The sequence below is a fragment of the Haliaeetus albicilla genome, chromosome 4 (assembly GCF_947461875.1).
Source record: "Haliaeetus albicilla chromosome 4, bHalAlb1.1, whole genome shotgun sequence".
In the NCBI taxonomy this organism is placed as follows: Eukaryota; Metazoa; Chordata; class Aves; order Accipitriformes; family Accipitridae; genus Haliaeetus; species Haliaeetus albicilla.
Window position 1 is genome coordinate 37,777,982 of NC_091486.1, and position 14,787 is coordinate 37,792,768.

At 39.1% G+C, this 14,787-nt stretch overlaps 1 long non-coding RNA gene across 2 annotated transcripts; it reads left to right on the forward strand.

Annotated features, from left to right (window-relative positions):
- The first annotated feature begins 5,269 nt into the window (after positions 1 to 5,269).
- LOC138685148 (uncharacterized) lies at positions 5,270 to 14,257 on the forward strand. 2 transcript variants are annotated; one of them, XR_011324414.1, is made up of 4 exons: positions 5,270 to 5,335; positions 9,248 to 9,356; positions 10,686 to 10,878; positions 11,621 to 14,257. It is a non-coding gene; the product is annotated as an uncharacterized lncRNA (long non-coding RNA). The 2 variants fall into 2 exon arrangements; XR_011324413.1 differs by having other exon boundaries at positions 9,248 to 10,878.
- The last annotated feature ends 530 nt before the right edge of the window (positions 14,258 to 14,787 follow it).

The window sequence follows — 14,787 nt, forward strand, 5'->3', positions numbered from 1 at the left end:
TGATGTGCTTAAATGGTGCATAAGGACTGATCATCAACAGAAGTTGAACTTTATACTTATTTTCTGCAAATGTGTTTGAATAACCAGTCAGTGACCATGCAGCACACAGTTTGATGATGAACTATGCACAGAGTTACCTCTTTCTCATTCTGCAATGATACATGTCTCATTATTCACACTCAGAGACAGGTTTACTTTAAACGTTGGACCTGAAAAAAATGTACTGGGTGAGAATACTATCTGGGATTTGTATTCCACTTCTTAGAAATGCCACAGGTCTTGGTTGCTTGTGGTGGACTACCATCTTACTGGTGGTTTGTGGGGAGTTTTTTGTCCCATCACTTTTATGTGTGTTCATATTACAGGTTTTATGAAGTGCCCACACACCAGTTTCCTCTGATAAATAGGTCTGATAAAGGTCAAAAAAAGGTTACTTATAAAAGTAACCTGTGTCTTTTTCAGAAATTAAAGCCATTAGTTCTTTGTTGCTCTCATATTACAGAGATGATTGTTTTACAAGTCAGGCTGAAGAAAGAGAACTGTTCCCATTACCCAGCTGCTGTAGCACTTTCTGGAACTAAAACTAGATACTCAAAGGCATGTTTGTCTTCAGGTACAGTGCAGATCACACACCAGTTACCAGCAATATCTGGAGATACGATGAGGCAAAATCAGACTTTTGTCCATGCTTGTCACCCACTTCCAATTTGGTCTAAGCCATGGATGTGCAAATTAAGTACTGAACCTAAACAGAAATTATATGTAACCACTAATGCAAGATACAACTTTGGTCCAGAAATGTTAGTCACAATCTGAGCACGGAGATTGCATGTAACTGGGGTAGATGTCTGTGATTGTAGCATTAGAGTGAGGACAGGGCACAAGGACTGGAATCTGAAGGGTGATTACATTGGAGTTGTTATAAGGTACCTCTGTGACTTTGTTTTTACCTTTTTAAAAATATGGAGGAAAATCATACCTCTTTTATTACTTTAAGTATTTAAATCAGTTTAGAATAGCTTGCTGTAGCTGTGTCAGATCGTATGGACTTGATGCAGCGCTTAGCCTAATTGTACAGCTCATCTCATGTAAGAAAGTCAGATGAGATCACAAAATCTCTGAGTTGTTTAAAATGTGTTAAGTTTATGTTACAAACCGGGAAAATAGTCTTGCCCCCAGTTCGATGCTTTCATGGGCTTAGATTTGAAGTCACAATCAAGTTTTCAAAGTATCTTACATTTGATGTGAAATGGCTGTCTGTTAGCAGATGAGAGGGAGGAATGCCTTGCTGGGCCATAACTTGCTAACTTCCATAAAAATGAGTTGCTGGTACATACAATTTAGTGCTTCATTCTAGGCAGAGAGGTTTTGAACAGTAGGAGTAGCTCCAAGAGACAAAGATGAATGAGTCTTTTTCTTTGGGGAAGGCTAGTACAGTTGTAGTAGATATTTTTAAGGTATCCAAGTTCTGCTATTAAATAGGAATATTTTTGTAAACTGGTCAATAGGTGGTACTGAAGCAAAGCATAAGCTGATGCTATGCTTATAGCAAGTTGTGTTGCAAGATCATCTGCACACAGGAAAGTATGTTTTAATTCCTCTGAAAGATGCTGGTGTGCACTGTTAAAGGGCAGTAGTGCAGGAAAGTTATAAATTTCCTAGGGTGGATTTAGATGATAATGAAACCGAAGAAGAGCCCTGGAAGCTACTTGGAGCAAAGTGTCTGCTAATTTTTTTTTCCCATTAGGTCTCTGGGGTGTACTTTTGTGCAGTCCTGCTAAAGTTTTAATTGAGTGGAGTGGTGGAAAAGCTTATTTGGCTGCAAGAGAGGTTTCTGGTTTTGTGGGTCCACTCCAGCTGTACCCTAAGGTCCTCTCTAGCCATTGTCATGGAGGGAGTCGTAGGTCTGTATTGGGTCTGGCTGAGATGGAGTTAATTCTCCCCATAGCAGTCCTCGTAGTGCTGTGCTCTGCATCAATAGCTAGAAAGGTGTTGATAGCACACCAGTGTTTTGGCTACAGCTGAGCAATGCTGGCACAGCATCAAGGCTGTCTCTCCAACATTTTTGCCCCCCCTCAATGGCAGGCTGGGGCAGGGCAAGATCTTGGGAGGGGACATAACCAGGACAGCTGACCTAAACCAACCAAACAGATACTCCATACCATATGACGTCAGCTCAGATATAAAAGCTAAGTTAAGGGAGATGGAAGGGGGGGGGGGCATTTTGTCTTCCGGAGCAACCACTACACGTACTGAAGCCCTGCTTCCAGGGAAGTGGCTAGACATCGCCTGCTGATGGGAAGTAGGGAATAACATAATTTGTTTTTTCTTTGTTTTCGTGCGCGACCTTTGCTTTCACTTTATTAAACTGTCCTTATCTTGACCCATGAGCCTTTTGTTATATTTTCTCCCCCCGTCCAGCTGACGAGGGGGAGTGATAGAAGGGCTTTGGTGGGCACCTGGCACCCAGCCAGGGTCAACCCACCACAAGGTCACTACTTCAGAATAGGGCTTCTCTCTTTACATGGGAAATGAGACATAGCCTAAGGATATTTAGGGTGGAGCATCCTCTGCTTGGGCTACGCTTTCTATTTCAGTGCGTATTTGGAAAAAAAGGGAGTTGAAATATGTGCAGTGTGTCTTTCTGTGTTATAGTCAAAGGTGGCTGTATTAGTGACCTGACGTGTGTATGATTATGTAGGAAAGCATTTTTGCTTTGTCGTCGGTGTGCTGGCTTGCTTATGCTATTTCACAGAGTAACCAACAGAAGGAAGGTGTTTGGGTGCCATGGCTTCCCTTTCTCCTACTTCTATCTGAACTGCCCGTCCTGAGTTTGGCTACAAACCAAATTAAACAGTCTGTAATTTCCTTGGAATTAGATGAATCAGCATTTTGGCAGGGTTTACTTGTAAAACATGAGCCCCTGTAGATGAACCATTTAATTCATGGATTGCCAAGGAAGACGCTTGTCTGTATGCTCATCTGAAGTTGTGCCACTGGAGGAGAACAGTCAGTCAAATTGTCTCGTGTCCCTGCCATCCTCAGCCAGGCGACTCACTCCTCAGAGAGGAAAATACTGGCATCACAAAAGGGTTCATGGCCCTTATGCAAACTTATCTTTTTCCTGTGAATGGTCTCTCTGAAGCAAGGGTTCTGCTGAATCTTCACTTTGCACTATTTTGTGAAAAATGTGGAAGGCATTTTCTGTAGCCTGAAAATGCTCTAAGTTAATTCTAAAAGTGAGTGTAGTTTACATGAAGGAAATTGTTTGTGGAGGTAAGGAAGTCTGATTTAGGCAGGTGATGTGTTTGAAAGTGCAGTTGTTATCAATGCTCCATGTTTACTTACCCTTGTATAAAGGAAAAACAGTGTCATACAGATAAAGCAATGACGTAATGTTTTTCCCCAACACTGATGTTCAGAGATGCTGTTGTGTAAGAGAGTGTCATGTGTCTGTGGCTTGGAAAGTGAGTCAGATGAATTCTGTGGTGCTTCTGTAATTGAGATTTTTGTGGTTTTCCATATGTAATAATCCGTTCGGATCGGAGGTGACATATCCTGTCATTCATACATGGGTAGAAATATTTTGGTTTTATGATCTTCCTGGTGTGTTGTACTGTGGTAAATGTATTAGACTAGAGCAAGCCAGTATACATGCCATTCAAAATTCTACAGTATTAGAGTCAGGAATAAGTAAATTAGGCTGAATGTCTTACATCAGAAATTACTTTTCAACTCTATATGAAAACGTTTGAAGTTACTGAAGAAATATGAGCTTAAATAATAACTTGCTGCTTGAACAGAAGTATATCTGTGCTGAGAAAGACACAAGCATTATCAGTCTACGTAAGTCTGAGACTCTGAACTTCCATAATGTTTTGTTTCAAACACTGTTGGGTTGTGTGTTGCACAGATGGGATGTTTTGAATGTGGGAGTGGTCAGCAGAGAGACAAAGTAAGTGCATAGGCAAGCTAGAGTAGCAAAGGTTGTTTTGCTTAGGGTTAAGCAACCATTGTTCATAGCGGCATTATTGCAAAGGAAGGGCATGGGGTACAGCATGTGTGTGTAGGCTCCAGTGAACATATCCATCTGTCCATAATGCAAAAATGAAGATGTTGGCAGAATGTCTTAAGACTCCTCTCTTACTGATGGGCATGAGCTATTATGTCAGGTGGAGGAATTGGAGGCAGTGTAGATCTTGGTTTACCTACACAACACTGCCTGCTTTATAATGAACAGTGGCAGTTTTTCATGACGAAATCCTGGCTAGGTTTCCTTCAAGCACTGTGGACAACAGCAGAAACATTCTGTGAATGTGTACGTAGATGCTTCTGTACGACTCAGTGATGGGTATACAGCCTATGATTTCTGTTTGTTGAAGAAAACTAAGGGTCATCCCACAGGTCTTTAGGATTTTTTAATGTTGCACCTGTTATGTGTACATGTCCCCTTTCTTCCTACAAGTGTTGCCCATTCATAGATTTGTTGTTTTAAATGGCGTACACATCAGAAGCATGAATGCTTGTGGTGGATACACTTGACTCCTAGATGTACTTTGATTTAGGCTGAGTAAGGAGCAAGAGGTGTCCTGTCAGTGTGGTGAAGTTGTGAGCTGGCGGCTGACATACGAGGGAGTGAAGGCACTTTGAAAAATATTTTGAAAGGTGGTTTTGAAGGCCAAAAATCCAAGATAGGCAAAGTGTAAAATGAGATACCAGAGGTAAAATGAAGTGATCTGTCTTGTCCGTACTATTGACTAGCAGACAAGTACTTCTCTCTCTAAGTATCTCTCTAAGTATCTCTCTCATCAGATTCCTTAGCTGAGACTAAGAGATGCTTCCTTATTCAAGGCAGAGAGATCCTTTACCCACAGCAGACCCTTGTTAAGTGAGTAACATAGCATGCTGCATTCATAGTATGAGACATTACTAGTGCATGTAGCTACTGAATATTACTATAAACATTATATGGAGAATTCAATTAGATGTAAATGCTTGAGCAAGCCTGAGACTAAGATTGGGCAAGCTGCAGGTGGGCTGCAAAAATCAGTACAGACAGGCATGGGGTCTGATTTGAACTTTGTATGTCAATGGTAGGGTAGTGCTTAGGCTTTGTGTCTCTCGCCTCTGTGTGAATCATTCTAACTCACTCAATCTTGCTTTGTATGTTTGTGCCATGCAGTAGTTAGTAGGGTGAACATTGTCAAAGTTAGTGAACTCTGTCAAGTTATTATTCTACCTCAACAAAATGTATCACTGCTTCTGTCTTTGCAGTGAGGTGCATTGCACTGATGTGTGCCAGTGGTGGAATATGAGGAAGGCAGTAATAGGATAGGTAAGTAAGAGGAGAAGTTATTTTTAGAGGATGCTGTGAAGATTACAAAAGTGGCAACCTGACATCATCACAGCTTTTTTTTTTTTTTTTTTTAAGTGTTATGTTCTGAACATTTAGAAAAAGAAAGAAGATTAAAATATAAGGTGTTGGTTTTCCAAACCAGTGACCAACAGTGACTGAAATATCTAATCCCATTAATTACTAACAATGAACGATCGTGGTTTAGTCCTGCTATTGCACTGGGAGGGAGGAAGGGAGGTGCCCATCGCACTCTGAATACTGACAGTCTGGGAAGCCTTCTCCAGAGTACCTCACAGCACATACTACCAGCTCTCTGCGAGCACCCAGTACAAGGTGCTACTGCTTCCCTCTTACACTGCCATCACTTTACCTTATTGCACCTACCTGTAGCTGCTGCTAAACATCAGTTGTAATTCAGATTCTGATAAACTGCCTTGAAGAATTTCTGGAAAATTTCACAAGACCAATTTTCAGCTTAGTGGTCACCTTCCATCAGAATGCTGGGAAGGTTGAAAGCATTTCTTTGTTAACACTCAGTAGAGGAAAATGGGAATAGATTATACTATGCAAAATTAAATCACAGACATCGCTGCAATAAAACTACAATACCCCAGATAACACTAAGTAGCTTCTTTGCCAATTAACTACTTCAAGACAACATCAACTGTTGCAAAAACTAAAAATGCTTGTCACTGTAGCATGCTAGTGTGAACCTCACACACAGCTCAGAAGGCAACATTAAAAGCCATACTTACCCTGTTTCTCTTGTACTAAATTAAGGTTTTTTCTCTCATTCTTTTTGTGTTCCTACTTTCTCTTCTATGTCAAATGATCACTCTATAAATTAAACAAATACAAGTAATTGAACTTCAGTGCTTAATGCTGACTTGCAGTGTGATCCTTTTTATAAAGAAAGAAAAAAGGAATAAAACATTGATCAGACCAGGAATTTTGACAGACAATTTAAGGATGGGCACACAATAAGCAGAAATAGGGAGAATTCAGAGTTCAACTTCACTGAAAATTTCTGAGTGCAGTTTCAAAATGTGGGCCTAGGCACCAGCTTCTTCAGAAAAACAATGAAGAAAAAAAAAAAAAAAATCACACACACATCATAACTATGTCATTTATCTCCTGACATGCCAAAATTCTAGACCTACACACACAAACAAATAGCTGTTCCTGAAAACACAACTAACCACAGAAATGAAATAGCCACCCTAAAAGTTTGAAATGCTGGTTACATACAGTAACCAAGCACCCCAGTAATTGGAATGGGGAAGATAAATGGGAGAGTACACAGAAAAACATACCATGTAAAACCAGTCATTAAGCATTTACCTTCATAAACAGTCTGATGATACTCAGACTTAGTGCCAGTGTAACCTTCTGGAGATTTTTGGATATTCTGCACACAAAGGACTAAAGGGCATTTTTGGTTTATCAAATGTTAACTCTAACTTGACTGAATGGATGTAGGATGCTACTGATCCATCTGAATCTTAGGTGCTGTAACTTACTTATAAAACCAGATGCAAGTTACAGGTAAAGTAAGTTATAAACCATGCTTTCTCTGGGAGTGATTCTGTTACAGAGATTTTCATAGAAACCTAGAGTACCTCACCTGAAGACAGGTTTGCAGTAGGCCTGTTGTAGAACAAGTTGTGGTAATAAAAAAGCACTACAGCTAATTACACTCTGCATTTCAGATCTCAAAGCTACCGGGGAGTCAAGCTTTAGGTTCCTTTCTTGCCTCTGAAGATGCTTAGGGGAAATGGCTGTTCTGTTGGTAGGCTGGAGAATAAAGTTTCTATAAAATATTCAGCATGGCTCAAATTGCATTTCTTTCTTCTTTATAATGTTGTAAAATATCTGAAAATGCCTGGTTATTTGTAGGTGGTGTTGCTATGCAACCAGTTCACCTTTCTTGCTTGCTTTTAGAGATGAGCAGGTAGTAATTCCCCTCTTAATGTTTTACCCAAACTTGCGAACAACAAAAACAAGAAAAAAAAGCAAGTTGTTTTGCTAATGCTTTTATAGGTATGAATATATTCCAGCTAAATTCTAAACTTGTTTGTTAAAAGTAAAAATCTTCATGAAATACTTTAAATCTTTTTCCAGGTAAGTAAGTGGCATTTTGTTTGTTAGATAAACAGCCCCATGAAAAAAAACAGGAAATCCCAAGTAAAAATGTTAGAAAAACAAGAGAGCCCAATCCAAAGAAGGTGAAAAGAAAAAACACATTCATGTGTATACACCCACCTGACACTATGAGATACCGAAAGATCTAATTTCAGCAAATCATCTATGTATGCGATTATAAAACTGTTCAATAAACAACAGAAAATTACAGATATATAACAGAAAGGCAATAAATGAAAGGCCATATGATGTAGGATCTACATTTTTTCATTTCAAATGGTAGAGTACCTGAATGGCAGACATGCCTATATTTAATAAAATAGTAGAAAATTATTTGACAATGCTTAACTATCCATATGCAGGTTTGGGCTCTACTGTCATGTTAATACAGAGAATTTAGCAAGACTACCTATATTAGCTTTCTCTTGCAATTTGAAGCCCTAGAAAAAAACACACTGGTCTTTTCTTGTACTTCAAAAGTGTACTGCAGAGCAAGGACACTCTTTGTTCTTCATGTGCAGTGTTCTATGGTATCCTTTTAGGATGTGATGTTTTTCCTTTTCAGGACTGTATAGTGTACACTGAGCAGGTGCTGCATCGCCTCTTACATAGTAATGATGCAATCCACAACTGTAATTAAGTACCAGTATTCATCAAGTTCACAGTACCATGCTTTTCTAGCTCTCTGCCTCACCCTCAACCTTCTTGTGCCTGCTCTAGTCTCTTTGACTGGTTTCATAACCTCAGCCTCCAGGTCTCTCAGGTGACACGGTGCAGTGCCCTCTCCATCACCTCTTACACCATCAACGCCTTCACCCAGTAAAGGAACAATTGAAACAAAACAAAACAAAAAGAAGAATGAGGAAATATGAAAGAACGTTATTTCCCATGAAAGCCCAAAGATCTGTTGGCTTTTTCTTGGTACGCTGCAGATTATACCCCTCCTATTCAAATCAACATAAGTGACCTCGAGTCAGATGGAATACAAATGAACAAGGATGTAGATGAGATCAGAGTTGTCTTTCTTACAGAAATACTCTCAGCATGAAAAAAAATTTACACCCTCTGCTCCTTATATGCACTGTTCTTCAGCTGCACAAAGACACTTCACCAGCCAAAATCAACCTTTCCATGCTCTGTATTTAAAACTTCCTATGAGGTCAGAAGCAACGGCATGTATGTCTTTCTTTTTAAATACTCGTATTCAAACCTCTTAAGTAAGTAAGTTGTTCAAAAAAGCATGAGATGATAGATAAGGTACGTCCAAAACTAGTAGATAACACTTAACGTTACTCTTTCTTACTATATCTCTGTTCTTCATCTGAGTGTAATTCTACACCAATAAAATAGTATTGCATAGGCTAGTTAATTCATGTTTGAGAAGTACTTTGATACTGTAGCAATGAGTGCCACAGAGTGGGAAAAGCATGAGAAAATCAATAGCTCCACCTTCAGAGAGAATTTGAATAGTGTATGATAAATGAAGCCTGGAATCCCTCGGACAGCACCCTTCCATACTTACGTACAAAGAAGGGACTAAATTAATTAACATTACAGTGAACCATAATTCTGCTTTTTCCAACTTGAATACATGATCTGTTATCTTTAACATTATTTGCTTATGTTTTCTCCTAGGTAAATATATACACCAATATTTATCTTTTTTTTGTTTGTTTGTTTGTAACTAACTGTGTCACAATTCTAGTTACTAAAGCATGTATTTTTCAGTTCAACATGTTTTTTATTAAGTTTTATTAGGAAAAGTGCCAGATGGTTTGTTACAAAGAAACACTCAACATCAGCAGAAATAACAATGCTGAAACTGGATAAGCTTTTCCATTTAGGTTAACAGTACAAGGTAAGCTTCATTGCTTTCAAGCTGAAAAGATTATCTGGAGAGGTAGATTAGCCTCACTTCTGTGTGCCTGTTTACTAGAATACGGATCATCAGCTTAGTGCCTGGAAAAAATTTTTGGGAAAATACAGATTTCCATTCTCTGGTATCCCGTCAAACAAAAGGGACAGGGTCTCATTACTTTAACTAGTTATTACTCATGAGACTCTTAATTTCTTGAATGCCTGCAGAAAGAGGACAATGCTGTTGGCACTGGATCTTCCACTCAATCTCACCATAATGTTCTGTGAGGTACTGGTAATCTGTTAAAGTAAATATGTTGCCTGGATTGTGCACTCCACAGAAACTAGTCTTTGTCATTTGTAGAACATGTTCTTTCAAGTCTATTTGCTGGAATGAGACTTGTACTTGGAGACAGGTATTGGGTAGCATCTATGTGATTTGCAGTACCTTGAGGTTGTTACTTTCATTAATTGCTCTGGATGTTAATGGTCATTTAATTGTATGTTGTGTAATCCAGCAACTACTATTTTGTAAAGGTTAATGAAGCCTTTAGGCAATTATGATCGTTACAAAATTCCCTGACCTTTGTATAATAGCTTGTTCCTCTAAAAAAATTGCTATTGACAGTAAGTGTTTCACTGAGGGCGGGGAAAAAAAAAAAAAAAACACCACCAAAAAAACAACCTGCAGAGATGGAGGCAGACAGCAGAAGAGAGAGTGAAGAAGTAAAATGCATCATTAAGCTTTTCACAATATATAAGCAGAAGGAGCACTCACAGAAAATGCTCCTAAAAATTGATCAGAAATACCTCCACGTAATTGCCTAAATGCAGCAACTACAGCTAATGGTATCTCTTACCACATGTTCCCACAGAGGATGCATTCTGAGCTATCACTTCAGAAAAAGCTCCCACCGGCAGCTGTCATGCTGGGAAGGGCTCGACTAAGGCGCACGAGCTCTACCATGCTGTCATTGCATGGCTGATCTACGCACGCACCCAGAATTTACCTCGGCTCCTGCAGAAAAACAGTAGCAGTAAACCAGATGTAATCCTCTTTCATGGTTTCTGTATTCAGAGGAGCCCTAGTTGGAAAGATGGCGTAGTGTTTATACCTTTTTTCATGTTCAGAAATTGTGCTGATACCTCTTACTCTTACAATGCAAATCAAATTTAGAAATCAGTAATTTGTTTGTTTGTTTGTTCATTGCTGAAACTCCCTCGTAAGCTACTATTTCTGCTAATCACCCCAAGAATTAGAAATACAGTTCAAAATTCTGTTTATTAAGAACGTAAATTGGGATATGCATTTGCTTTGTGCATTTCTCAGTGCATAGGACCAGATCATTCATCTAGAATAAGGGTGGATAAATACAGTGCTTACTACAATCCCTACTGGACTGCATTGGTAGCATCTGACAAGTATATAAGGACCGAGTGTGCAAAATCCAGGAGTGCAGTTGGCATAAGTGGAGACTAATACTGCATTTTTTTAACAGTTTGTGGACCTCGGCATGGATCAGGTACATGTTTAATTTACTGACAACTTACTCATTATACACACCTTCTAAGCACAGAAGTTGCATGTGGTTGGAGCTGCATGTCTCTATGGCTGCTAGTTTCATTTGCAGGATTAGCTGAGTATCTGCTTGTTCTGCAGCCTTCCCCTCATAGTTGTTTCTTTCACTTAAGCAGTCAATAGTACGCAGAAGACAGAGTGCCCAATCTGTAGGACCAGAAGGCTTTTTTTATATGATTGTGCTTTGTTGATGGTAATTATATTTCTTACTGATAATGCAGCAAGATTTCATGTCTAGCATTACTTTTATAAAAGTGTCATTTTGAACACATTAAATGCCTTTGGAAAATAATAATAATATTTTCATTTCAAACTTCATTAAATGGAAGCTGAATGACATATTGATAGCTGACCAGGAAGCTAATTTTTCTAGTCGAAAGGCTTGCCGTTTGCATTTCTATTCTGCAATATGATCATAAAATTTATTTAGTACCCAAACTGCAGATTCCTGACTGTCGTTATGGGTTTTTAACTACTAGTGGTTTTTGGGTGAATAATTATAAAGGAGCAAGTGGTGACTATGGTTTGGCTGCTTAACAGACACTGCTATAAATGGCTTGTCTTGGAAATGCTCTCATTAATGTATTGCCACCTCTGATACATGCCAGACTGAACCTTTTTCAGTTAAGGAAGTGTCTTTTTGTTGTCCTGTGTAATTCATCTCCTACCTCACTTGTGTTTTCCAGAGGAAGCAGCTCTGTCAGTCTGCCAAAAAACCAATTTCCTGTAAAAGCACTTGAAGACCATTTCATTCTAAACAGCCTTTGGAACCATTGAAGTTGTTGGAGAAGGAGGAATGCAGCTGGGCTGGACATAGGGCAAAAGGAAGACATCATATGACAGGAGTTCCACCTGATTTTTTTGATTTTTTTTTTTTTTTTTAATTTACAGCTGCAAACAAGAAAAAGGAGTGTAGAACAGCCCACCCAGAAGTTCCTAGTACAAGCTTTTCATTAGAATATACTGATTTGGCAAAACTGAAGTGTTTCATGAGTGTGTTAGTTTTCACAGAACTCTAGTCAAACACAGGCTGTTGAGAAACACCTTCTTCCCTCTATTTTCCCTGCTATGCTACTCAGGACAGCCAGTGATTCAAAATCGGTGTCTCTGGGCCAGAAAGCAGCCAAATACACAAAACTCCCCCTGAAAGGGGAAGCCTGGGTCCATCACCCTGTGATAGCTGGCAGGGCTGCACAGCTCTGGCTGCCCTGGGGAGCTGGAGGCCCGACCGCTTCCTACCTTGGGAGCCAGAGACCCAGGTTTTCATGTCCTTGCCTCTGCTTGCAAGACAGAGAAACTCTCAGTTGGAAACCTGACCTCTCTGGACAATCCTCAGCCAGTCAGACACTGTGAAAAGGATTTTGGTTCCTAAACCTTGGGCTCCCAGCAAGTTGCAGTGGTATTTCTGGGGAAATGAGTGTGAGAGCTGCAAGAAACAAGATATTCACACCCTGTATGCTTTATATCTAGACCAAGCATTTTTAAATAATGTCACTGGTTTTTATGGTTAAAAAAGACCACTTGCAAATTTTTCACATGCTACAATAAAACCTGTTTCATACACATGGTGAAATACAATCTCTGAAGCTGAAAATGTATAGTTTGACTGTGGAGCTTCTTTGGTAAGATTTTTTTTCTTTAGGAAAGGAAGAACCTTAGATGGAAGAGACCCTTGCTGACAGCTTATCATCTCGTTAACCAAACCTTTCTGAGCCAGTTTATAAATATGTATGGTTGAAAACCTTAAAGCCTTCCTCCTTTAAGGGTATTATTTTTGCCTAGTACACTAATCGTCTGCCTCTGGAGAGCTAATCCAAATCTTGGCCTGGTCACACACAACCCTGTTTTTTCCCCTGAGGAGCACAAGTTACATGAGTGGCAGCTTCTCTTTAATGGGAGAGCCCAAACTACAGAAGAAACGGGTTTCAGAGCTCTGCAGTATCTTTACAGCAGTAGAGATAGATAAGCCAACAAACATCTCCAACTGCGCCATCTTCTTTTCCTGACTTACTGAAAAGGGGCACTACCCATGCACTTTTAAAAGCACCGTCTTTAAAGATTTCTTGCTATATTTTGTGGTTCTCATTCATTTACGCACAATAATGAAGGAAGGATGAGCTGCAGCAAGTAGGATGCACTAACTAACTGCTTCACTTGCAATCTCACCATTGCCTAGAAGCTGCCAATGCTTGCTGAACTCACTCACCTTGCTTCAGTGACCAGTGCCTCTGAAGGAAGTGAGACCTCAGCTGAAGACTCTTTACCATTTAGTCTAGTAGTTATTTGGTATTCGGAAGAAAAAGATCAGAAGTCTGTTTAATATTCAATACATTTGCCACTTACAACTTTTCCTTAAAACTCATTTCTACTATGAGAAACAAAACCCTCTTTCAGAAGGGCTAGGAAATTGTAACTTTTATACCTTGCTACTCCCCAGAATTTTCTTGTAGTTGCCTTATGTCTTACACCAATTTGTTTTAATCATTAAATATAACTGATATTTTCTTTGGAGCAGGGGATATTTTCTTCTCTCAGTGAGACAAGTTTGTGAAGAGACTTAATATCTTTTATTAAAGAAACTGATAAAGTTGGGGGGGGGGAAGGGCAAAGAGCTTTCAGGCATACGAGCTGGCAGCAGCAATGTTTTTATTGCATGTGCTTTTATAGAGAAAGCCTAAACATTAAGTAGAGCCTCTGGAAAGTAAAGAAGTACTATAAAAATGGATAGGAGTATAAACTGTGCTTAATTCAAATAACATTTCTCATATCTAGACTGCCAGTCAAGAATCTCCTTAGACTATGTTGGACTATGGATCCTTTTAAAGCAAAGAAATGTACTCAGCACTGATTACCACTTCAGAATAACTAGAAATTTACTGCAAGACAGTCTCTTATAATGGTATTTAGTACAAAAATATAATTTTTCATGTACTTACTTACTGACTGAGCAGAAATGTTCAGACACTTAACAATTTCATTTATGTATGTGTATGCATGTATATTATGGTTTAGAAGTAGTGTTCTAAGGTACTTTTTTCTTTGTGATACTGTGCTAGCTTTAATGTACGTCAAAGTTAGTTAAACAAACCAGAGATATGCAGAGTTGTGCCACAGTAAGCTAAGCAATCATAACAAAGAGTTAATTGATTTTTAAATGGAATGAAAGAAAGAGCACTATGTCTAAGTTACTTTCGTGTTTTTCTTATTGTTGTATAGGACTTCAGCAGATTAAGATACAGTACATAAAAGGCCAAGTTATCTCCTCTAAGAAGAGCCAAAGCACTCTGAAAATAAATAAGCAAAAAAAAAGGTAACATGAAAATCCCAATGAACTGCAACATGATGTGCTCAAATAGTAGATAAAGCAATAGTTGTGTTCAGCTTACTGCTGCTCTGTGATTGCTTCTGTGAGCGCAACAGAAGCCATAATTAAGAAGGTAGCAGAAGGGGAGCACAGTTGACAGAGTGGGGGCGTCAAAAGGAATATTGCAGAGCCATAAGCCAAATAGGAAGATTCAAGGTGGCTATTTCTGCAGCACAACAATGCTAAAAATGCCACTGCTACTTCTAATGCTTTTATATGCACAAATGTCAACATCAAAACCACACCAATTGACAGATAGACAAATGTATGTCTGTCCTTTCCTTTGTAATCTTCTTTCACTACTCCCCCTGTTTCAAAGCCCTGTTGATTTTGGGTTGTTTGATCCAGCAACAGAGCAAGCAAATGGAAGCATCAAAGATCTTTCTATGCTTATTTGAGAGAGCAAGAGGAACAAAAAGAAGAATGGCTGATAGATAATAGCTACTAAAGGAAGAGAGGGAAAGCCTGATAAAGCTATACATGATTTGA